At 45.2% G+C, this 25,288-nt stretch overlaps 2 long non-coding RNA genes across 2 annotated transcripts in view; one reads left to right on the forward strand and one right to left on the reverse strand.

Moving 5' to 3' along the window:
* Positions 1 to 14,224, reverse strand: part of 4930573H18Rik (RIKEN cDNA 4930573H18 gene) — a 46,130-nt gene extending 31,906 nt beyond the window's left edge. Inside the window, exon 1 of the long non-coding RNA NR_152120.1 lies at positions 13,848 to 14,224. This is a non-coding gene — a long non-coding RNA (RIKEN cDNA 4930573H18 gene). The remainder of the gene's footprint in view (positions 1 to 13,847) is intronic.
* An 8,306-nt stretch (positions 14,225 to 22,530) lies between these two features.
* On the forward strand, positions 22,531 to 24,398 carry Gm31183. The gene is made up of 4 exons (XR_375879.2): positions 22,531 to 22,584; positions 22,719 to 22,981; positions 23,741 to 23,836; positions 24,015 to 24,398. It is a non-coding gene; the product is annotated as a predicted gene, 31183 (long non-coding RNA).
* The last annotated feature ends 890 nt before the right edge of the window (positions 24,399 to 25,288 follow it).

The raw sequence follows: 25,288 nt of genomic DNA on the forward strand, positions 1-25,288 counted from the left end.
CCACACCTCACCAAGTTAAATAGCAAACAATGCTCATGCCTGGATCATCTTCCAATTCCCACCTTTCTCAAGCCTACCTGAAGGGGCGCTAGCTGGGTAGAACATGGCAAGCATGGCTCTGACGGGCCTTGCCCTTCTCCCTCATTCCCTCTGCCTTGTTAAAAACTGTTAGATTATATTCCTAAAGCTAGCCACGGAAGTCTATTTCCTTATTTATCCACTTCCTCCTCCTGATGCTGACCACCAAAGTCCAGATGTCAAAGTATTGAAGTCCAGCAATCAAAATTCCCCTTTGGCTCACTTAATAAACATGTCCAATTAAAATTAAGCAGCTCATCCTAACAGGGGTTTCCTCTGTGCCTTTATAAACTGTCGTTTGCCACATCTGTCTCCTCTCTACCCAGAGGCAGCTCTTTGGTATCTCCCCCATCCCTGCCCCACCTGGGACAAATACCCCTGCCCCCTCTCCTTGTTCCCTTCCCCTTCTCCCCGACCCTCTATCTCCTGTCTTTGTCTCTTATTCCCTGCCCTTTGACCCTCTAGGCAAATAAACCTCTTCTGTGCTGAGTACTTGGTCTGGGTGTGCCTTGTGCTGAACTCTGGTCCTTTCACTACTGTGAGTGTTTATATCTCTGCCCCTGAGGCTCTGTATACTTGAAATATCTTTAGCAACTAGGTTGAAATATAAAGATCTAACCTCAATGTCACAATCTCTGTGAGGTAAGCCCACCAACCCTCGGCGCAGTGACATACCCTTTGCTCTGCACCACCTGATGCCCAATGGCATCTGTCATGCAGTCGGGTGTATCTCCCTGTGTGACTTCTTTGGCTTCAGAACTTGAAAAAGAGGACTGGGATCTGTTTGCTACTGCATTTCTAGACAGTGCCATTGTATGGCAGATAGATATGTGCCTGATACCCAAGGATCAGAAGAAGATGTCAGATCCCCTAAAACTGGAGTTACTGATGGTTGTGGGTGTGAGAATGGACATTCTTCTCTTCTTCCTCTCCCCTTCCCTCCTTTCCCCTCCCTTCCTCTCTTCTCCCCTCCTCTCTCTCCCTCCTCTCCTCTCCCTCCTCTCTCTCTCTCTCTCCTCTCCCTCCCCTCCCCTCCCCTCCCCTCCTCTCCTCTCCTCTCCACTCCTCTCCTCTCCTGCTCCCTCCTCCCCCTCCTCTCCTCTCCCTCCTCCCTCTCCCTCCTCCCTTCCCCTCCTCTCCTCTCCCCCTTTTCCCCTCCTCTCCTCTTCCCTTTTTTCCCCTCCTCTTCTCTCCCCTTCCTTCTCCTCCCCTCCCTTCTGTACTTTTCTCCTTTTCTCCCCCACCCCTGCCACCAAGCTGTGGGAAAGAACTAATCCCCCACCACACACACCACGGATGACTGGCCTTTATGATTGTGAGAAAGTAATACACAGTCACAATTGGGTTGGGGGTTTTGATTTTTATCTTTTTTTTAAGCTAGGAATATTCAACAAGATACCACCTCCAAGCAGGACAAAAAGGGGAAATTATGGATATATGAGAAGAAAAAGGAGCCCCCACTCTAGAGGCTTCTTTAAGCCTCTCAGCAGCTGAGAATCCAGAGTTCTTGTACAATTAACATTTGCTGCTGATCTTGGAGCAGTACTTCTTTTGTAGAGAAGTGATGCTGTACACCCATGGTAATCATGTGTGTACAGGTGCATGTGCATGTTTGAGTGCACAGGTAGAGGCCTGAGATAGACACCAGGAGTCTTTCTTGATTATTTTCTACTTTATTCAGTAAGTCAGGGTCTCTCAGTTGAACCCAGAGGTCATTGAAACAGCTAGTTTAGCCAGATGTTTTGTTCCAGGGATTCCTGTGTCTACCTTCTAAGCACTGGAATTACTGTTGAACCACACATCCTGCCAGCATTGCTTCTAGGAGCCAAACTCCGGTCCCCACACTAGCATTGCAAGTCCTTTATCTACTGAGCTCTCTCTCTCTCTCTCTCTCTCTCTCTCTCTCTCTCTCTCTCTTCCCCCTTTCTGGTCTCCTTTCTACCCCTACTGCACCATCTCCACCCTACAGCTCCCTTTCCCACGTTCCTGTGCTTGCTCTTGCTTTGGGGAGCCATCTGGCCCGCCTCCATGATCGTCACTGACATCCCATGCTATCAGAGTGTTGGTGTGTGCTACTGTGATTAGCAAACTTGACTTGGAAACTCAGCAAAGACAGACACAAGCCAACCTAGGTGAACATAGCCCCCATTTGGAATGACAGCATCAAAGCAAAGGAAGGTTGATGGTGTTGCACAAGGAACTGAAAGCCCTGATGCTGCCTTTGATTGGACACCTGCCTCCAGCCACTTCAACTCGTGAACATAAGGTGGTCATGAGCTTAGAACGCTTGCACAGAAAGTCTTTATTCATGCAAACTGTCTCAGCTCAAATAGGCTGCTCAGGTTTACCATAAAGGGGTAATAGAAAGCTATAACTGTTTTCAATATGTAGGAAACATCTGGAGTAACCACACATTCACCAGGAATAACAGAACAAAGGCATTCTAAGAAAGCCTTCTTCAAGTTTGTTTTCACTTAAGATTCTGTCACCGTTGTGGTCTTGATTAAACAAGGGGAGGAGGCAGGGATATTTATCACTGGTAGGGCAGAGGGGAGGTGTCAAAGGCCTGCCTCTGGATTGGGGGTGGGGGGGTAGGGAAGACAGACCTGGCCCAGAGGCAAATGAAATTAAGCATCCAGTGGTGATCTCTGTATACTCGTGTCAAAGCATTATTGGCAGTAACCGAGATACAACTTAAGAGTCCACTGATGGGTGGTATGTTACTTTGCTTTCCTGTTGCTGTGATTAAAAATGATGACAAAGCAGTTCACAGGAGGGAAGCATTTGTTTGGCTTACATGTCCAGATCAGTCTATCACTGAGGTAAGTCAGGGCAGGAACCTGGAGTCATAAGCTGGCATACAAACAATTGAGGGGTTCTGCTTCCTGGCTTGCTCCCATGGCTTGCTCAGCTTGCCCTCTTATATTACCCAGAATCCCCTGCCTAGCAGTGGCGCTGCCGACAGAGGCTGAAACTTCCCACTCAATTATTAATCAGGAAAATACCCCACAGACTTGCCTGGAGGTAATCCTGTGGAGTCAATCCCTCAGCTAAGGTTCTTTTTCCCTGATGACTCTGCGTGTGTTAAATTGACAATAAGACAAAACAAAACAAAACAAACAAAAACCTAACCAGCAAGTGTGTGTGTGTGTGTGTGTGTGTGTGTGTGTGTGTTTGTAGTGTGGGGTTGGGGAGAACACTGGTATATATACAACATGCAGTATTACTTAGCACTAGGTGAGGAGATACTGCTATGTGCAGCAACCGGTGTGAAGCTGGACACGGAGCTAAATGCACACAAAAAGACAAATGCTTTATAACATTACTTACATACAGATTTTTTTTTTTTTGTTCCAAAAGTCAAACAGAAATACTGAGAAGGGCAGTAGCTGGCAAGGGCAGGAGAGAGGGAAGAGATGGAAAGATGGGGTCAAAGGGCATAGATCGACAGTTGGGTAAAATGAGTAAGTCTAGAGAGTTAACGCAGAGCATGAAGTCTAGAGGGGTATGCATTAGACGCAATATAGGAAAGTTTCTAAGAAGGCAGAATGTAGACGCTTTCTGTTCTTGCTGCTCTGATAATTAAACCAAGGCAGTCGTCCACACTAAGCAAGTGCTACAACCGCAGCCTTCTTTTTATTCTGTTCATTGAGACAGCGTCTCACTACAGGGTTCAGGCTGCCTTTGAACTCACTTTGTATCTCAAGCTGACCTTGAACTTGTGAACTCCCTGCCTTAGCTTCCTGAGTAGCTGGGATGGCAGCTTAGCTTCCTGTGTCATTAGGTGCTCTTGTTATACAGCAAAAGGGAGAGGGTAGCTATGGAACAAGTTATGTGAGTTTTTGTTTTGTTTCATTTAAAAAAAAAAAAAGTGGAAAATCTAGGTATGATGGTATATGCCCTTAATACCAGCACTCAAGAGGCTGAAGTAGGATTGAAGGTTTTAAGCCGGCCTGGGTTATACAAAGCACACCACCACCGCCAGGGACAAATACCAGCAATAACAACAACAGCAACAACAAGCCAGCCAAAAACAGTGGAGAGGAAAGTGTGGAAAAAGTAATTGACTAAACTGCAAACTGTAGGGACTTTTTGCAACATTGAATCTTTCAAAATATAGAAGCCCTCAGAACAAAGAGAAATACCAAAAGTGCCCATGGCAAAGGACTGGAGTCAACCAGTGGTCTCACCTTGCAGCTAGTTGGAAATCAGGACAATGCGACATGTCTGGGCCATGGGGCAGACTAGCCGCAGTTGTGGGTAGAGGTAGGCAGAAGGGGTGGACAGAGGAATCTCTGCTTCCTAGACCATTGCTCCCTGGACTTTACACGGTAGTATTCTCAGTGTCCCCACCTGAGAACTGTTTGAGTTTCTGATCTTCCTAACATCATTAGATGGTACAGAGAAAAACAAGACAGAAGGAGGGGCCCTGAGGCTGCCCAGTAACAGGAGAAACTGGAGGCCTGTGGCATCCACCACTCAAACAGCAATCACATCAAGTTCCAGACAAAGCACCTCCAGCCAGACCATCCTCCACAGAGGGGCACCAGAAGGTCAGCAGCCTCTGTTGCTGCCTTTAGATCCCTGTCCCTTAACTGGGCTGCCTTGCCGAGCCGCATAGGAGAAGAGGAGCCTAGTCCTACTGCTACTTGATATGCATGGGAAGCCTCCTTTTTTCTGAGCCTTTTCTGAGGAGAAAAGGAGGACAGGAGAATGGTGGGGAGGGGGGAGGAGAGGGAGGGACTGTGAGGAAAGACAGGAGGGGAAACTAAGGTCAAAGAAAAACCAAAGGACAGCAGTTCCTCAGGCTTAGGGTAGCAGATTACCCCTCCCCTTCGAGCACAAGGAAACTTGCAGTTTGGTAGAAACTTGGAGAAGCAAAGGGAAATGGAGCAAAGATGCAGAAAGATTGCTCACACACCGAGGGCCACACTTGCCCTTGAGATTATCCTGTCCCCTGTAATGCAGATGCCTGTCTCCATGACTGCAGGGTTAGGATAAACACACAGTTTTTTCTGTCCTGGATGGACCTGTGAGTAGAGTTACCACAGGAGGATTACCACGAGGGGCGGCCCCAAATTTTCTTAAAACTGGCTCAGTTGGGATCTCAAAGGAAGACTGAATGTCAGGGTGAGGGAGGAGTCCAAAGCATTCATCCAGGGGCCATCTTGCAGAAGGGCTGCAGAGCATTCCGAAAAGCGTGGTGATGAGAGGCAGCCACAGCCGAGGAATCTGGACCTGGAGCAGGTAAGATTAGGCCTTGGATTTGGTGCAAGGTCAGGGCTGGTTTCTTTGAAACACATTCATCAGTGCCTAGGAATGGTCCAAGTATGGGACAAAAACACAGTGCTAGGTCACAGCGCTGTCATGAAATGACATGTCGCTCTACAGGGAAAAATCAGTGGGAACTGAGGGATCCTAGTGTTTATTCCAGTTCTGGAATTGCACACACACACACACACACACACACACACACACACACACACAGGACACACACACTCCTCATAACTCTCTAAGCAGATACTATTATTTTCCCATTGTATAGGTGGAGGAATGGAACAGAAAGAGGTAAGCAACCTCAGGTCCCGTCTAGCCCACTGGTTCTCAACCTTCCTAGTGCTGCAACCCTTTAATACAGGTCCTCATGCTGTAGTGACCCCCAGCCATGAGATTATTTTCATTGCTAATTTATACTGAAAATTTGCTACTGTTATGAATCATAATGTAAATATCTAATATGTAGGACCTTTGTGAAAGGGTCATTCAGTCCACAAAGGGGTCTTGGCCCACAGCTTGAGAACTATTCATCTAGCCTATGCCATTAGGCGCTCTTAACCATCATGGTAGGCAATGAACATCCTCTACTGAAATGTATCATTTTCCTGGCCATCTCTGTGTATTCTTATGTAGCCTCCCCTCCCCAGCCTGAAACCTGTTTGCTCAGGTTTCAGTATTAGAGAGCATCAGGGCGGAGCTTGCCGCCCTATCGTCCTGCCACTCCCACTGCTGCTGCCTGCCTCCTAGCTGTTCCGGAGCCATCATGTGTTCACCTGCAACTTTACTCCAAGATGATTTGGCGGGAATCAGGTCCCTTCCCCTGCTTCATAACTGAGTGTCGGAAATAGTAAAATTGAGCTTTGATCAGAATTTTGTCTTAGCTATGTCTTTCTCTCACCTGCCTAGCTCCCTCTTGTCTTCCAGATTCCAAGATGCCTTCCCAGAACAGAACCCAGACACGTGAGCCGCTGCCAGACACAACATCTGGCGCCCACGCGGGACTGAGAAACAGCAGAGGACATTTGGAAGAAACACTGCTGGTTTGGAGGTCCATAGAAGAAGAAAATAATTAAAGGAAATTCGTACCGGAGAAGGGCGGTATGGGCTAAGCTGAAACAGCGTTTAACTGGGCGCTAATTCACTTAGGTTCAGCAGTGAAGCATATCAGGAGCTAGGAACGTAACAGGCAGTTAGCTGTAGCTCCCAAAAGCTACATTTTTAGGCGTGAGAAAAGAAAGGGTTTATTAAAAGGAAATTAATAATCAGGCAGATGGCCGCAGTTAAAAAACTGCATTATGTGGGAGGAAAATGTCCCAAAAAGCAGAGAGAAATTTCAGGAGTGCCATGCTTTGTTCTCTCTGGGCTTTACAGCAGAAGTACTCTGCCCCTTTTGTGTCTTGTCTAATGTCTGGTGCACCAATCTGTTCACGTGTTCAATTCATGTATGTTCGTGTCCAGTCTGTATGAATGAATGTTCTATGTTTTATGTTGGATAATAAAGATGGCAAAAATACTTTATCTGCAAAGCCGAGAGCTGCCACGTGCTTCAACCAGGAAACAGACACATGGCAGGAGGGCCCCTGCTGAAAAAAAACTGTTCATTATAAATAAAAGGGGGGAGGAGTCTACAGCCTCTTAGTTTCGGGGTAAAAAAGCGATAAATGTTTTTTTCCTAGAGCGTTCTCTACAATCGTGATTAATGTGTTTGGCAAATGATAAAGTGCTTTTTATTCCATGATTGTAGCTAAAAAAATGAATATTCTTTGATTGGTCTAAATGTAACTGCTTCATTTGGTTCTTTTTTTATTGGCAATGTGCTCTGCGTGTTTTCACTATCAGCTCATAAGTTATGGGTTAAGATTAATAATTATTACATTGCTACAGATGGTTAGTCTTAAAATTGATAACTCAAGTTTAATGTCTTTCCAACATGTGGCATAAGGCAGGCCAAGAGGCTAGGTCTCTAAAGATATTTCTAGTATGTGGTTCCTATCCTAAAAAGTAAAATTAAACATAAGATTTAAAACAATGTCTCTTTGGGGCTGGTGAGATGGCTCAGGGGGTAAGAGCACCCGACTGCTCTTCCAAAGGTCCAAAGTTCAAATCCCAGCAACCACATGGTGGCTCACAACCACCTGTAACAGAGATCTGATGCCCTCTTCTGGTGTGTCTGAAGACAGCTACAGTGTACTTACATATAATAAATAAATAAATCTTAAAAAAAAAAAAAAAAAAAAAAAAAAAAACAATGTCTCTTTAATAAAACATTAAAATTTGCACTGTCATACATTCATAGGTATAAATTGGCAGCCAAACTTCATAACATGATAGTAATGCTTCTAATATTGATTTTAAAGATGATAAATTGTTTTAAACTTGGGTTTTGCTTTCCCAAGGTTGTAGATATTATCCTAACATTGCAAAAGAAACTTGAAAATTGTGGTTAAAACTGCCAGTGTTCCATTGACTGCAGCTTGCAGTTTGATCGCAAATTTAAGATTTTCTATTCACCCATATATTGTTAATTAAGATTATTATAAGAGTAATTGTGAGACCCCGACTTAGAGCGTTTCTCCCTGGAAGGTAAAGCCCCTGGATGTTCCCCAAGCTTGTTTTCCCTGATCTTTAAAAATGCAGCTAGAAAGAAGCTCTTTGTTCTCTATAGCCAGCAAAAAGCCTTTTTGTTTCTATACTGTACAACCAGAGATGCCTGCCTTCCTGTGCTGAGGACATGGAGATAAAAATTCAGAAAGAACTCACTCCCCACTCCTGCCTTATAAATTTTACTAAGGACACCAGGAAGAGAACTCTTCCCAACTCCTCAGCTAGCTGTTAAAAGCCCCCTACTGTCACTGCTCTGGGTCAAACTCCCCTGCCCTGTACTGTGGAGGAACTTCGTCCTCAGCTAGCTGATAATAAAACCTCTTGCAGTTTGCATCAGGTGTGTTTTTCTCTCGAGATGTTGGGGTGTTGGCTAGCTCATCCCGGGACTTGAGCGGAGGCCCAGCATCTGGGGTCTTACATGTGGGGGCTCGTCCACCGGGATTTGTAGCCTACCCCAATTCTCAGAGACCCCACTTAGAGGTAGGATCTTATCTTTGTCTATATCTTTGTCTGCCGGCTGAGTTTGAATTGGTATTCTAGGTTTGCAGTTGTCCACGCTCATGAGAGCAATGAACTCCCTGTCTGGGATGGAGGGGAGGGTTACTAACAGACGTGTCAGGAGTAACTGGCTGCCACCCTGGGAGATGTCCCAGGAGGTCTGAGGGAGCTCCAGGGATGCCTGGAGATTTCCCATCGGGGTGCCAAGAGAGAGTGTGCTTACTCAGCCGTCTGTTTTTGTTACTGGGTGCCAAGTGAGAGTGTGCTCACTCGGCCATCTGTTTGGATCCTGGTCTCGGTTATTGTAATCTTTTTGTGTATATATCTTGTTTGTTTCCCTGTATGTGATTCTGACAATGGGACAGATTAGTAGCACTCCCCTTGGACTGACTCTCGAGCATTGGACTGAAATTAAGAGTAAGACTCACAATCTGTCTGTAGATGTCAGAGATTTTGGAGAACTTTCTGCTCTAAGGAATGGCCAGCTTTTGATGTTGGTTGGCCACCAGAGGGCGCTCTTGATTGATTGTGATTTCTGCGGTTAAACATGTTGTTATGCAGAGGAGGGCAGGGTCTCAACTAGATCAAGTGCTCTACATTCTCATCTGGGAAAATTTAGCACAGGACCCCCCATCCTGGTTGAAGCATTGGGTTCAGAAGAACAAGCCTGGATCCCGAGTCCTGGCTCTCTGCCATTCAGAGAAAAAACTAAGATTAAAAACTGCGGGGGCTAAAACGCAGTCCTCGGCTCCTCCCAGGATCTATCCAGAGATAAAAAAAACTCCAGAATGGTGTAACACCCCACCCCCATATCCCCAACCTGTCCCCTCCCAGATCTCTCAACAGGGTGCCACTGGAAACTCGGGGGAGGGACCAGCTGTTGGAACCCGAGGCCTGAGAGCTCAGAGCCCAGAGGGACCAGACTCAACCACTGTGCTGCCGTTAGGTACTTATGGCCCTCCTCCAGTGGACCCCAGACAACTGCAGCCCCTTCAGCACTGGCCTTTTTCCTCGTCTGATCTCTATAATTGGAAGGCAAACCATGCCCCCTTCTCTGAAATCCCCTCTAGCCTTACTAATCTAATGAAATCTCTCATGTTCTCTCATCAGCCCACTTGGGATGATTGTCAGCAGCTTTTACAGGTTCTTTTCACCACAGAGGAGAAGAAAAGGATTCTGCAAGAAAGAACATGCTAGGGGCCAATGGACGGCTGACACAACTTCTGAATGAAATAAATGCAGGCTTCCCTCTGACATGTCCTGACTGGGACCCTAACAGGCCTGAAGGTAGGGAGCGGTTGACAGTTTTCTGCTGGGCTCTGGTAGCAGGGCTGAGAGGAGCTGGCAAGTGCCCCACCAATTTAGCCAAGGTAAGAGAGATCCTACAAGAGGAAAAGGAGTCCCTAGCAGTGTTTTTTAAGCACCTCTTAGAAGCATACAGGCATTACAATCCCTTTGACCCTATGTCAGAGGGCCAGCAGGTGGCGGTGGCCATGGCTTTCATCGGGCAGTCTGCTTCTGACATTAGGAGAAGGTTACAGCGTCTAGAGAGTCTGCAAACATTTTCTTTGCAAGATCTGGTTAAGGAGACAGAGAAAGTGTACCATAAGAGAGAGACTGAAAAAAGAAAAAAGAAGAAAGAGAAAAGAGAGAGGCTGAGGCAAGAGAAAGTAGACAAGATAGAAGGCAAGAAAGAAATTTAACTAAGATTTTGACTACATTTGCAGGTGATAAGGAAGTTTATAGAAAAGGTAGAGGAAGTAGGCAGAGAGGAAGTAGGCAGACAGGGTACCTGGGCAACACAGGGCCAAAAAGACCTCAGAACTCCAGAGGACCTTCATGATCACCTCTAGATAAGGACCAATGTGCATACTGTAAAGAAAAGGGATGCTGGGCAAGAGACTGCCCCAAGAAAGAGACAGATACCAGACCGCCCAAGGTCCTTACCCTAGAGGATGATGACTAGGGGAGACGGGGCTCGGACCCCCTCCCCGAGCCTAGGGTAGCCCTAACTGTGGAGGTGACCCCCATGGATCTCCTTGTTGATACTGGAGCAGAGTTTTCAGCCCTGAAAGAGCCACCAAGAAAATTGAGGAACAAGAAAACCATAGTAATCAGGGCTACTGGTCAGAAACCATACTCTTGGACCACTGATAGGGAAGTTGATTTGGGAAAAAGCCAAGTAACTCATTTCTTCCTCTTCATTCCTGAATGCCCCACCCCATTGTTGGGGAGAGACTTACTATCAAAATCAAAAGCCCAAATAAGCTTCTCTTCAGAAGGAACTTCAATCTCTTGGCAAGCCCCTATCTATAATTTTAGCTTTAAAATAAAATATATAGATAGATAGATTACATGAGCCTCAAGCCCCATTGAGAAAAGTACTAGAAGGGACCTGGTTAGAGAGATATCCTCAAGCCTGGGCAGAGACTGGAGGTATGGGAGAGTCAAGGTGCCCCCCCCCATCGTTGTGACGCTAAAAACTGGTGGGACTCCTATCGGGATATGACAATACCCCATGAGCAAAGAGGCCCGAGAGGGCATCAGACATCACATTCAAAGGCTCTTAGAACTAGGTGTTTTTGTCCCTTGTCAGTCTCCCTGGAATACTCCGTTGCTACCAGTTAAAAAGCCAGGCACTAATGATTATCGGCCAGTACAAGACTTAAGAGAAGTAAACAAAAGAGTACAAGATATTCATCCTACTGTCCCTAACCCCTACAATCTACTCAGCTCTCTCCACCCTGACAGACAATGGTATACGGTACTGGACCTGAAGGAAACATTCTTCTGCCTAAAACTACATCCCATGAGTCAGGTAATCTTTGCTTTCGAGTGGAGAGACCCAGATTCAGGACAGGCTGGACAACTAACTTGGATACGTTTGCCTCAAGGATTCAAGAACTCTCCTACTCTCTTTGATGAGGCCCTCCACCGAGACTTGGCGCCATTCAGGTCAGAAAACCCCCAAATTTCTCTCCTTCAGTATTGTTGATGACCTGCTTCTTGCTGCCACCACCAAGCAAGAGTGCAGACTGGGAACTAAGAAATTACTAGTGGAATTGAGCAAGTTGGGATACAAGGCATCCGCTAAGAAAGCCCAGATTTGCCAGACAGAAGTAACCTATTTGGGTTATACTCTCAGGGGAGGGAAACAGTGGTTGACAGAAGCTCGGAAAAAGACTGTGACTCAAATCCCCATTCCAACAACCTCGAAGCAGGTGAGGGAATTTCTGGGCACGACTGGGTTTGTAGGCTCTGGATCTCAAGCTTTGCCACTCTGGCAGCCCCACTCTACCCCCTTACTAAAGAGACTGGTACTTTCTCATGGACCCCCATACACCAGGAGGCTTTTAAAGAGATTAAAATGGCCTTGCTTAGTGCACCAGCCCTAGCCCTGCTGGACTTGACTAAGCCTTTCACTCTCTATGTAGACGAAAGAGCAGGAATAGTGAGAGGGGTCCCTGACCCAAGCTCTGGGGCCATAGAAACGACCTGTGGCCTACTTGTCAAAAAAATTAGACCCAGTGGCCAGTGGGTGGCCATCTTGCTTAAAAGCTATCACTGCTGTGGCACTACTTCTCAAAGATGCTGACAAACTGACTCTAGGTCAACGAACTATAGTAGTAGCCCCCCATGCCTTAGAAAGCATCGTTAGACAACCGCCTGATCGCTGGATGACTAATGCTCACATGACCCATTATCAGAGCCTCTTACTGACTGAGAGAGTGCAGTTTGCACCCCCTGCTGTCCTAAATCCTGCCACCTTGCTGCCAGAAGCCAACAACTCCCTACCAGTACACCAGTGTATGGACATCCTGGCAGAAGAAACCGGAACTAGGAAAGACCTCACTGACCAGCCATGGCCAGGCTGCCCCAACTGGTGCACGTAGGGTAGCAGCTTTTTGGTTAAAGGAAAGCAAAAAGCAGAGGCAGCAGTGGTCAACGGAAAACAAACCATCTGGGCCAGCAGCTTGCCTAAAGAGACGACAGCCCAGAGAGCAGAGCTAATCACACGCACCCAAGCCTTGAGGCTGGCAGAAGAGAAGAACATCAATATCTACACAGACAGCAGGTATGCTTTCACCACCGCTCACATACAAGGGACAATCTATAGGCAAAGGGGACTACTCACATTTGCTGGGAAAGATATTAAAAATAAAGAAGAAATCTTGAGCCTATTAGAAGCCATACACTTGCCAAAATAACTGGCCATCATACATTACCCTGGTCACCAGAAAGGCCATGATACAATAGCAAAGGGAAATCAGATGGCTGACCTGGCTGTCAAACAGGCGGCCCAAAGAGCTAAGATCCTCATAGCTAGAGAGAAAAATAAAGAACTTAAAAACCATTATGAACTCAAAGACACAGGCTTTGACTATACTTCAGAAGATCAGGAACTAACAGGCAAAATACCTGAGATATGTAGGTACACTCTCCAGGGAGTGGCTAAGACCCAAGATGGTTGCTCCGTCCTGCCCACCAGAGAAGGGCAACAATATGTAGCCAATCTACACTGGCTCACGCACTTGGGAACTAAGAAGCTCAAAGAAATTGTTAAGAACTCAAACTACTATGTTATAAAACTGTTCGACGTTGCCCAGAAGATTGTTAATAAATGCCAAGTCTGTGCTGTCACCAATGTCGGGTACCACAAGAACGCCCCCGGAAGGTGGCTAAGAAGTAACCGGCCAGGGGTATACTAGAAAGTAGATGTTACTAAAGTTAAACCAGCCAAGTACAGTAGTAAATATCTATTAGGTTTTATAGACACTTTTTCAGAGTGGGTCAAAGCCTTCCCCACTAAGAAGGAGACCACCAATGTCGTGACAAAGAAGATATTAAAGGAAAATTTCCCAAGATTCAGCATCCCTAAAGTACTTTCATCAGACAATGGCCCCTCCTTCATTACTCAGGTAAGCCAAGGGTTAGCCAGACAATTGGGGGATAGATTAGAAGTTACATTGTGTTTATAGACCCCAGAGTTCAGGACAGGTAGAGCAGGTAAATAGAACATTAAAAGAAATCTTAACTAAATTGGCTTTAGAGACCGGCAGAAAAGATTGGACAGCTCTCCTTCCCTTCGCCTTGTTCCAAGTACAGAACACCCCAGGAAAATTTAAACTTACACCCTTTGAACTCCTCCGTGGGGGACCGCCCCCCTTAACAGAAGCAGGAGAATGTTTGACCTTGATGTTCCTTTTTTCCCAACCCCTGCTAGCTCTCTTAAAGGCCCTAGAACTGGTCAGAAAAAACTCCTGGGAATTGCTGAAAAAACATACGAACCAGGAACGACCGTGGTGCCACATTAATTTCACATAGGAGATCCTGTCCTGGTCTGGCACCACCATTCTAACAACCTTGAACCCAGATGGAAGGGACCCTACCTGGTGCTTCCGACAAGTCCCGCTGCTCCTCGGGCATGCGCCCCGGCTCCCCCTCCTGGCCCTGCTGTGGCCCACTGGCATGGCCTTGCTCACACTCACCAGGCACGGCACAGGAACCTCCTCCCTCCCTCCTACCACTGAGGAGAGACTCTCTAGTCATATTCAAGGGGCTTCTGAGGCTCTCAATGTTACATATCCTAAAGTTGCGACCTCATGTTGGCTTTGTTTGACAACTGGGCCAGAGTTTTAATTTTCCTAGTTCTAAGATTAGAACTATGTACTAGAAGGAGTGGGGAATGTGAGACCCCGACTTAGAGCGTTTCTCCCTGGAAGGTAAAGCCCCTGGATGTTCCCCAAGCTTGTTTTCCCTGATCTCTAAAAATACAGCCAGAAAGAAGCTCTTTGTTCTCTATAGCCAGCAAAAAGCCTTTTTGTTTCTATACTGTACAACCAGAGATGCCTGCCTTCCTGTGCTGAGGACATGGAGATAAAAATTCAGAAAGAACTCACTCCCCACTCCTGCCTTATAAATTTCACCAAGGACACTCTGAAGAGAAGAACTCCTCCCAACTCTCCTCCCAACTCCTCAGCTGGCTGTTAAAAGCCCCCTACTGTCACTGCTCTGGGTCAAACTCCCCTGCCCTGTACTGTGGAGGGACTTCGTCCTCAGCTAGCTGATAATAAAACCTCTTGCAGTTTGCATCAGGTGTGTTTTTCTCTCGAGATGTTGGGGTGTTGGCCAGCTCATCCTGGGACTTGAGCTGAGGCCTAGCATCTGGGGTCTTACAGAATCATCTTATGAGAGCACTAATACAGCTCTCTGTGGCCATAGAGCCAAACAAAGCTCAGAGCAGCCTCAGCAGGGCTTGTGTGACTTTCTTTTGTCTTACAAACGGTGCCTAAGGAAGCTCTTGAAACTTGGTGCCTAGGAAGCTCTTGAAACTTGCCTCTCACTGCCTCCAGGGAAATTTTGTTTTAGCTAAACGAACACTGTTGCAGATCTATCCAGAAGTTGTTCTAAATAAAGTTCTAATTCAAAGTTTATAGAAGGGTCAATCAGACTGTAGAACTTATAAAGGCATTACAATCTGGCTTGCCTACTTCATGTAAGGTTATTATAGGTTTGAAGGCTCGGGTTTTTTTTTTCCCTTGCATGATAATGGGTTTGCTTCTAGTGAACTGGTAATCACTGGAAAGTTTTGCCTCTAGGTATGGCTAATATAGCTTTACATTATGTAAGAAAAATTTTTATTGTCTCTGCTTCTATACAAGAAGCTAAGAGTTTAAATCTTTCAGTGTATATTGTTTCCTAAGTGAAAAGTATTTTATTAACTAATGCTTCTCAAGGGAAGTTTACCTTAAATCCTTGCTCTCACCCAAAAGATTCAGAGACAATATCTTTTTATTACTTAGGGTTTTAGTTTACTACATAAGGTTTTACAAAAATTAAAGAAAGCTTTTATAATTGTTATTAATTATATTCATTAGTAATTAAATATTAGCTGTGCCCAAAACAATTCCTTGGCCAGAAAAATCATTGTAAAGTCATTTTTCTCATCCTCCCAGCTGATCATTGGCCCATGTGGGCCCAGCTAGCTGCTGGCTGCTGTGGGGCGGGGCCTTGAGACACACAGTTTCCCCCTGTTTCAGCACAAATAATCTAGTTGTGTGCTGTAGATGGTGTTTTAAAATGCTAAACAATCAAACCTTAATTTGTATATTAGTAGTCAATGCTATATTTCAGAGCTCACAATTGCTTAAGATTGTTCGTCCCTCAGATACTATTAATTCTCAAATTTACAATTGCTTATGCATATACAACTCATAAAAAATAATGCTGTCCTTTTAAGAAGGCAATTTTTAGACATTTATTAAATTGTCCTAATTGCCTGGACATTTTAAAACAATGCCAGGATAAATTTATATCTCAGACAGTCTATAGGTCGTCCATATAAAATAGATTGGATATATAACCTCATTCTTTATATATTCATAACAGTTATGGTTTAAGATAATATTTTAGTATTCTTAAAAATTATGTATGTATAGTTCTTTCCTTTTAGTGTCCTCAGTTACTACTTGTTTCCACATAATAGTATTAATTCTTGAGGACTTTTACTTAATAATTTGCTACAAATAAATGCTCTTATTTCTAGTTAATAAATAAATAAATTATGCACATGTGACTCTTAATAACTTTTCAAGCTTTCTAGTTACAACCGCTCCTTAAGAGAAATGATTGAAAATGCAATTAGTCACTGCCCCTTTACAGCCAAGTATTTAAAATGTTTTGTCAACAAGTTATTAATTCAAAGGATTAGATATTGTGAAACTTAAAAACTTTAACTTCTTAAAAGACAAAAAAGGGAGAAATTGTATTCCCTGTATTTAGTGCATTCCCATGCACACTATTTAAATCATATCTGTATTTTCAAATTTTAAAATTTAATTGTCAAAGAATTTAATAAATGCTTTATAGTATCTTAAAAGAATCTATTTATTGGCTTATAGATTGATCCTAAACAGCTGCCTTATTAGGGAAGGGAAAATCAGGTTCTCTCCACAGAACACCGCAGAAGCATGATGGTTAATTTGTGTGATGAGCTGGCAGGTAAGTTGACTCAGTGCCCTGATTGAAATGCCTAAGAAACTAAATTAGATTCATGTTTTAGATCCATCTTTGCTTACCATTTTTCCAGTTTAGACTAGCTTCTAGCCTTTTAACTTTATGGCAAAAGAACATCAGAGACTGTATATTCTGACTTAGTAAGATTAGTCATTTAATAGAGTCATAATGATTTTTCTCTTTTCTTCAGTGTGACCAGTCATTCTAACTCAATCTTAGACTGGTCTAATATTTAGTCCAATATTAGAGATTCCTATTGTAGATAACTATATTCTTAATTACCTAGCAAAGTTAATTCAGAGCACATCCCCCACTTCCAGAGAGTCTCTGGCCTTTTTACTAATTCTAAAACCAGCCCAGAGACTGAGCTTGAGCCTTGCTAATTTGCAACTGAAAAAAGTACCTGGACTTCCCCAAAAGAAGCTTTGTGATGTTACTCTTCACTGTCTAAGATTTTGTCTTTCAAGCAGGTCAATCAACACCTTCAGCCGGACTGCAGTGGACGTACATCCCTGGCCCCTAGAGCATGCTAGAGGCAGCTGTTATTTTCATTCTAAAGACATATTGTGGCTTTTGGTCTGACTTTAAATTTAAGTTTACTACGAGGGCTAGAAAGGCAGATATTTCAAATATGAGAAGAGATTGGTTTTTATTCTGATAGACAGGCTTAGTCCCTTAGCTGGTCTCTGGTTTTCTACCCTTGCTGTTATTGCAAGGTCCCCTTAGTTCCTCAGGCTGTGGGAATAACAGAGATGAGGAGGGTGACCTCCAGCTCCTAATATAGCCTAAGAGCCACAAATTGTGGTGTCACTAGTGACATAATTCTTGTCGAGGCCTTGCTAAATCTGAGGTTGACAATTCTCCTTTAGGAGCTGCACAGTACCCAGAACTGTGCATACTGATTTGTGATCATATGAATACAGTACAGGTACCGCTTGGGTGCAGAAATTTACTGCAGGGGAAGGTCCAGCTTGACCATTTCTGGGTTCCCTGTGAGTGAGATACAACTGGTTTGGATGGAGGTTGGTATCTAGTTCCAGTTACAACCAAAAATATTTTTCTAAGGCTCTGCCTCCCCTCCTCAAAAGATACCAAGAGCCATGATTGTGGGTCGTGACAGCACCATTGGGAGGAATGGGGTCAATTTCCCCCCAAGCCAAGGTTAAAGCCCACTCATCTATGGATGAGAAAATCATTTGATCACCTCACTTAAACATGGCCTTATTAAACTTAATTAATGGGGTGGGGGGAGAGGTTGGAGACCATACTGTTAGAAGGGCAAGCCCTTCACAGCCTCCCACCCTAAAAAGCTAATTGGTCTTGTACTAAGGAGCCAGTCGTCATCCCCTCCTCCCTGTTCCCCGCCTGTCATCCAAGAATGTGGAGGAATATCCACATACTCTCCTTCAGTGTTATTCATAATATAGTGCCTTTCAAATTCATACAGTCAGCCTTCGCCTGGGTTCCAATGCCCTATAGCTGACTACTTAAAATTCAACTAGGAAGTTACCTATTCAGTACTAATTAGCATTATAAGACTCAGAGCCTACAGCTCAGGGCTAATCTGCTAGTTGTTTACTAGGACAGAAAGGACAGTCTTATCCAGATTCGGTTTACCATAAGAAAAGTTAAGAAATCCCACTGAGACAGGTTTCTTCATTAGGCCCTAAAATTTAGGCAGAACTATAGAGCATAAATAAATGTTATGCCTCAGCCCAGCCTTTTCTTTTTTATATTAACAACAGGGAGGAGATGTAGCCTCCCCTGCCCAGCCTGAAACCTGTTTGCTCAGGTTTCAGTATTAGAGAGCATCAGGGTGGAACTTGCCGCCCTATTGTCCTGCCACTCCCACTGCCGACCAACTAGCTGTTCACTTGCAACTTTACTCCAAGATGATTTGGCGGGAATTGGGTCCCTTCCCCTGCTTCATAACTGAGTGTCAGAAATAGTAAAATTGAGCTTTGATCAGAATTTTGTCTTAGCTACGTCTTTCTCTCCCCCCCCCCCCCCAGCTCCCTCTTGTCTTCCAGATTCCAAGATGCCTTCTGTACTGGCTAATTTTGTGTCAACTTGACACAGCTGGGGTTATCACAGAGAAAGGAGCTTCAGTTGAGGAAATGCCTCCATGAGATCCAACTGTAAGGCATTTTCTCAATTAGTGATCAAGGGGGAAAGGCCCCTTGTGGGTGGGACCATCTCTGGACTGGTAGTCTTGGGTTCTATAAGAGAGCAGGCTGAGCAAGCCAGGAGAAACAAGCCAGTAAAGAACATCCCTCCATGGCCTCTGCATCAGCTCCTGCTTTCTGACCTGCTTGAGTTCCAGTCCTGCATCCTTTGGTGATCAACAGCAGTATGGAAATGTAAGCCGAATAAACCCTTTCCTCCCCAACTTGCTTCTTGGTCATGATGTTTGTGCAGGAATAGAAACCCTGACTAAGACACCTTCCTAGAACAGAACCCAGACATGTGAGCCACTGGCCGAACACAACATTCTTAAAGGTCACGACTTGTGCTGTCTACTCTCCTCTGCTTGCCCAGCACATGGTATATTCTCAACAGATGCTCCTTAAACGGAGCCCACTCAGTTCCTCAGATCTCTGCTTCTGCCTTGGACTATCCACCTTCATGTCCAGAACTCACATCCATCTTTTGTAAAATGAGGGAACTGACTTGAGGCCCCTCAGGAATCCTAGCTCAGTTCTCCTGTTTGCTGGTTTCTGGAGCTCTGCTGGTTGCTATGGCTTTCACCCTGCCCACCCCACTCCACATCCCCCTCCCCAGCGGGATTGTTCTCATGGGCAGTGTCCCCTCAGATCATGGCTTTCTCTCTTCCCTTCCTCCACTCCTGAAATCTTACAGACTCCCATTTGATAATCGCCAAGCTCAGCAGTCAGAACATAAATATATACTTACATTTATAACTATCAAAACATTGTCTCTTTGGCTAAGATTTACTAACTTAATGGGGATAAGAATCCAAACTCAGACAATTTAGCAATTATTTTCCCTCCTTCTGTCTCACTATGTAGCTCTGGCTGTCCTGGAATTCACTACATACACGAGATGGCCTAAAACTCACAGAGAAGTATCTGCACTTGCTAGGATTAAAAGTGAACATGCTTGGCTCATTTAGCAACAATTCTTAAAGAAAACGTTAGGCTTGCTAATTAATTTTATGTGGATGAGAATTTTGCCTGCCTACATGTATGAGCATCTTGTGTGTGTCTGGTGTCCAAGGAAGTCAGAACTGGAGTTGTGGGTGCTTACGAAGCATTAAGCGGGTGCTGGAAACTGAACTCAGGTTCTCAGCAAGAACAAAAAGTCCCCTTAGCTGCTGAGCAGTCTCTAAAGCCCCTATTTAACAGTCCTCTATGAAGTCAGAGTTAAGGAGAGCTAGGGGAGTTAGGATTTTTAAATCCTTCAAGTTTAATATTCTCATTTTACAAAGGAACAATATGAAAGGAAGTTGATTGGTCCCAGGTTTTACTGCCACTTAGAAGCAGAAGTCACTGGGAGGGGTCAGAGGAAACTAGGTTTAAATTGTGTGTCATTGTGTGTGGTAGTTTGAATATCCTTGGTCCATAGGAACTATTAAGAGGTAAGGCCTTTTTGGAGGAGTGTGTCACTGTAGGGTTGGCTTTGAGGTCTCTATACTCAAGCTCCACCCAGTAAGGAAAGGGAGTTTCTTCATGGTTGCCTGCAGAAGATAGTCCCCTTCTTCTGCCTGTGAACCAAGATGTGGATCACACTGCCATACTTTCTCCTGTGATGATAATGGGCTGAACCCCTGAAACTGTAAGCCAGCCCCAAGTAAATGTTTTCTTTATAAGAGTTTGCCTTGGTCATGGTATCTCATCACCAAAATGAAACCCTAAGACTCATGTGTGTGTGTGTACATGAGCGTGTTCATGTGAGTCTGTGAATGTGCAGTGTGTGTGTGTGCCCGTGTGCCCATGTGTGTATAAAGCAGAAAGGAGGAAGTAGGACCTGTGGAAGGGGCAGGGAGATCAGAGAGGGCAGTAGGAGCAGTATATACACACACGTGAAAAAGTTACAATGGAACCTATTATCTTGAAGGCTAAGTAAATTTAATAATAATAATAATAATAATAATAATAGACAGAAACTTCCTGAGGCCATTACTAGTGATGGCCTTCCATTGAAGAATGATTTTAGGCACTAGTTATTGGAGAAAGCCAGAAAGACCTTCCCAGATCATCCCATGTAGGAGGCCTCTAAGTTGGTGGTCCCTGCTCTCATGCCTGATGATGGTTTCTGGTAATCAGAGCCTGGGTTGTGAGCTGCAGAAGGTAAGGAATGGAATGCATGTTGATGGCCAGAAGCCAAATATCACAAGGGCCTCATCTCAGATGTTCTTCCAGATTCAACAAAATCGAGACCTTCTCCTGAAAACTCACCTCACTGGTCAAGAAACCATGGATTCATTTTGAATCTCCAACTCTTGGGCATCCCCCCACCCCACCCCATTCAGCACTTGCTTCCTGTTGGCATGTAGAAAATGCTGTTGTTCTTTATGGTCCTATTCTCTTCTTTTCCCCACACACTTATCCCAACTCATCTTCTACATCATTTTGACTTCCAGCTTCCTATTTGACCATCAAATCCTTCTCTACCAATGCCTCTTTTCATAGTAAATTGCTTCTGAAATGAGTTATTAAATGACCAGGCTGATGGAGAAGATGGGTCATTTAATATTTGCTAAAGTGAACTACAGCTGCTGATTAAAAACAAAATGGCAGAGGCATTGTGTGTGTGTGTATGTGTATACACGAGTGCATGTATAAGAGATGGCTGAGACTTAAGGAAGGAAGGAAGGAAGGAAGGAAGGAAGAGCGGTCCCAGGAGAAGTGGTTTTAAAGGGAGAGCAAAGCCTGAGGGGAAGGGAGACATGATGGTGAGCTGAGAAAGTCAGGTTGGTCCCAAGAATGCCCTTAGGGGTTCACAGGGAAGAGATGTGGCCAGGATCCTCTTCTCTCCCAGTCACTCTGACCCTCCACAGCTGCTGCCAACTCTTGTGTGACAGCTCAGTTAGAACTCTCCTTATCTTAGGCCTCAGAGTCTCTGTCCCTGAGACCCAGAGGGGACAGTGGTTACCTCTCTGCTCAGCAATTCCTGGACTCTGGTGACAGTAGAATGGCCACCCAGATGTTTCATATTGCTCCCTTACTCACGGAGGACATCCTATCCCTGGATCTGGTTCCCACGACAGATTATCTCCCCTGACTCTATTGCTCCCTCCTTCCTGAAGGTCTGGCTCAGTTGGAGGACACTGAGTGAGTGTATTACATTTTCATATACTGGGCATAAAGTCATTTAAAAAAATCTCAATCTGTGCATGTGTGTATGTCTGTGTCTGTGGTATCTGTGTGTTTGTGTGTATGTGTATCTGTGTGTGTATGTGTTTGTGTGTCAGTGTCTGAGTATCTGTGTGTATGTGTTTATGTGTATGTCCATATGTATCTCTGTATGTGTGTGTATGTGTCTGTGTGTGTCTCTGTGTATCAGTGTCTATGTATCTGTGTGTGTCTCTGTGTGTATGTGTGTGTTTATGTGTCTCTGTGTGTTCATGTATCTGTGTGTGTCTCTGTGTGCCAGTTTCTATGTATCTGTGTGTGTGTGTGTATGCATCAGTGTGTTTATGTGTCTGTGTGTCCATGTGTATCTCTGTTTGTGTGTGTGTTTATGTGTCTGTGTCAATGTCTATGTATCTGTGTGTGTGTGTCCATGTGTATCTCTGTGTGTATGTGTCTGTGTCAGTGTCTATGTATCTGTGTGTGTGTTCTGAATGAGAATGAGCTTGTTTTAGATCAGATCTATCAGGAAGTTACTCACTCCAGCAAAGCAGACTAAATAGATTGGGTCAGAACAAAGCCAGGCTGCCAACTGCTCAGAGAACTGCAGAGGGCTGCTGAAGCCGCATCTCCTTATAATTGAAGAGGGGAGATGCCTCAGAATAATAATCAGGCCATGCAGACAGAGCGTTGCATAGCTTTCTAGTCAATTATTCATTAGCTAAATATTTGAGTTCTTGCTACACGCCAGACACCTTGCTAGACACTAAAGATAGAACACTCGGGAAGGCAGATCAAGGTCACTCCCCTTGAGCAGTTTAGTGCGGGGATCCTGCAAGTACAGATTTTAAATGTGGAAATCATATGGGATGCCAGGTGTAGTATACTATGTTCGCTGGAAGATCTAATCTCTTTTCCCACCACACCATACAGGTTGCCCACGTGACCAATGTGACCTGCAGCTTCTGCCAGTTTCAGATTGCTCACTTGGAGGGAAGATAGCTATTCCATGGATATTCAACTTTCCAGGGAGAATCCCACAGAGGGAGGAATGGAGGACTCTTGCCAACAACAGCCACGCCAATAATCTGTCTTGTGAGCAGATCCTTGGGCACCAGTCAAGCCGTCAGCACCCACCCAGCACCGGCTGACTCAACTGCAACTGGAGAGGAAATCCCAAGCCAGGGCCACCCTAGGTAAAGCACTCCCTAAACCATACTTACTATGAAGGAACAAAGTGTCATGTAAAGAAACTAAATTAGGGGGCAATTTGTCACACAGCCATAGTGAACTCATGCATGACAAAGGGGACCTAGAAGTGACAGCAAAGTTGAGTGTGGCTGCTTTTTAAGTGCACTGGTTGGGACAGGTCTTGCTTGCAAAGGAGACACTGAGCAGAGACTAAAGAGTTGGGGGGTGGGGCAGGTGTGGTGGGCACTCCTCTAATCCCAGCACTCAGGAGGTAGAGTCACGTGCATCTCTGAGTGTGAGGCCAGGATGGTCTACAGAGTGAGTTCCAGGACAGCCTGGAACTCACAGAGAAACCTTGTCTTGAGAGAGAGAAAAAATGGGGGGTGGGGGTGGGGTCCTGGGAGCCAAGAAAGCACACGTCTAGGGCAAGTACGCCATTCTGAGGCTAGGGCTAAGGTCTGAGGAAAGGGTGTACTGAGAAGTCTGATGGACAGCAGAGGCAGTGTGGCTGGGTAGTGAGGGTGGAAAGCAGGGAAAGGTGACTGCAGGGGATGGGGGAGGGAGGGAGGGAGGGAGAGGGAGCAGTGGGTAGTAACTGCAAGGGAGAAGTGTGCTCGCACACTCCAAGAATCACCACGGTCCTCCATGGCCCTCCAGGGGCAGTTTCAGTTTGGGTGCCCTGCAGGGATTGATGGAAGAAAGGGAGTGGAGAAAAACACCATGGCTTTGTCACAGCGAGTAAGAGAAACTGAATGTACCCGCAGAAAGCAACTAACGCCAAGAAGTGGTGTGCAGTTTGGAAGGGACACACCTGCACGTGGGCAAGCTGACGAACCTTTTCTGGGACAGTGGAGATGAAGGTTGGAGAAGTTGCTGAAGTCGGTATTGAAGTGGGGGAGAGGTGGGTCAAAGATAAAATGAAGAGTTGGTCTTCAGAAGGGCTGAGGGTTCAACTGTGATAAAAGGAATGGGTAGCAGTGACCCACATGTAGATGTGGGGTCCCTGGCAGCCTCTGCTGATAATCTCTCCTTTTTCAGTGGAAGAAGGGAAAGGTTTGCTTGTAATGCACGGCTGGAAGTGAAGAACGCCAAATGAAGCCACCATCAGTATGTAAGGAAGACAGAGGCAGAAAGCCACAGAAGAAGACACACCTCACACAGCTTGTTTAGAAAGGAAACTGGCAGAATGCATAGAAGAGAGTCCTAAAGTCCAAAATAAACAGGATTGTGAATTGTACCCGATTCCTGATGCTGGGTACGTGTTTTCTAGGGGAGATGTGAAAGCAGGTGTATTAACCCCAGCTAAGACACTGATGGCAGACCAAAGAAATGCTCTACTCAAGTCCAGGGAACCTGAGTTTATTTGCATTACTTACACAAGCCTGGGTGGGAATGTCCTTACAGAAGCAGCCACTCAAAGGCAGCTGCACCACTGAAAAGCCCAGCCCCAGCCTGGGGGCTGCATCCCTGAAGCTCCCTGCCCTACCTGCAGGCAGCTTCCTAGGAAGAGACTTCTCTGCAGGCATTAGCTACTGGATTTTTATAACCTTAGGGAGAGGGCTTGCAAGTCCTGTAACTTTGGGACACTTGAGTCTAATAAGTTCCAGTAACTTCCTGAGCCTTGGAAGTTTCTTTGGTTTCCTTATGAAGTTTTATGGAGTCTTATGAGCACCCCCACACCCTTTCAGGAGAGAATGTACTAATTTGGAAGAAAGAGCTGCATAGCAGGTGACTGTCAGTTGATCTTTGTCAACTGTGGCTCTGTGTATATTCATGCATGAGTGAGCAATGTGGTAAGAATATTCCAGAATATGGGCTCATTCTGACTTAACCAAATTCTACCATCTTCACGTGTTCAAGGTTTAAAAAAAAATCCTTGTTTTAGAGAGGTATCTGGATTGGGTGGACCTCACTCAAATTTTGAAGAGAATGTGAAGGTATGTAAAGGGGCTAGAACCAAGCAGAATCCTCTGCCGTCTTACCAGGCAAGGCACATAGCCTACCGTCATCAGTAGATACCGAAAATTCCCCCTCTACTTACACCCAAGCAACGTTCCTGTGCTCAGCTGGCACACTCTCCTGCCCCTTTCCTCCAGGAGAAATGATTCAGGGTAGGACTCTACAGGGTATCCCCCTTTACTAACTGTGAGTATTAAAGTGAGTAATTCTTACACGCATTCGCGACCGGCCAGGAAAGACGAAACAAACCGGAATCTTCTGCGGCAAAAGCTTTATTGCTTACATCTTCAGGAGCCAGAGAGCAAGAGAGCAAGAGCAAGAAAAAGAACAAGAGCAAGAGAGAGCAAGAAAGC

Source organism: Mus musculus, chromosome 3, assembly GCF_000001635.26.
Source record: "Mus musculus strain C57BL/6J chromosome 3, GRCm38.p6 C57BL/6J".
Classification (NCBI taxonomy): domain Eukaryota; kingdom Metazoa; phylum Chordata; class Mammalia; order Rodentia; family Muridae; genus Mus; species Mus musculus.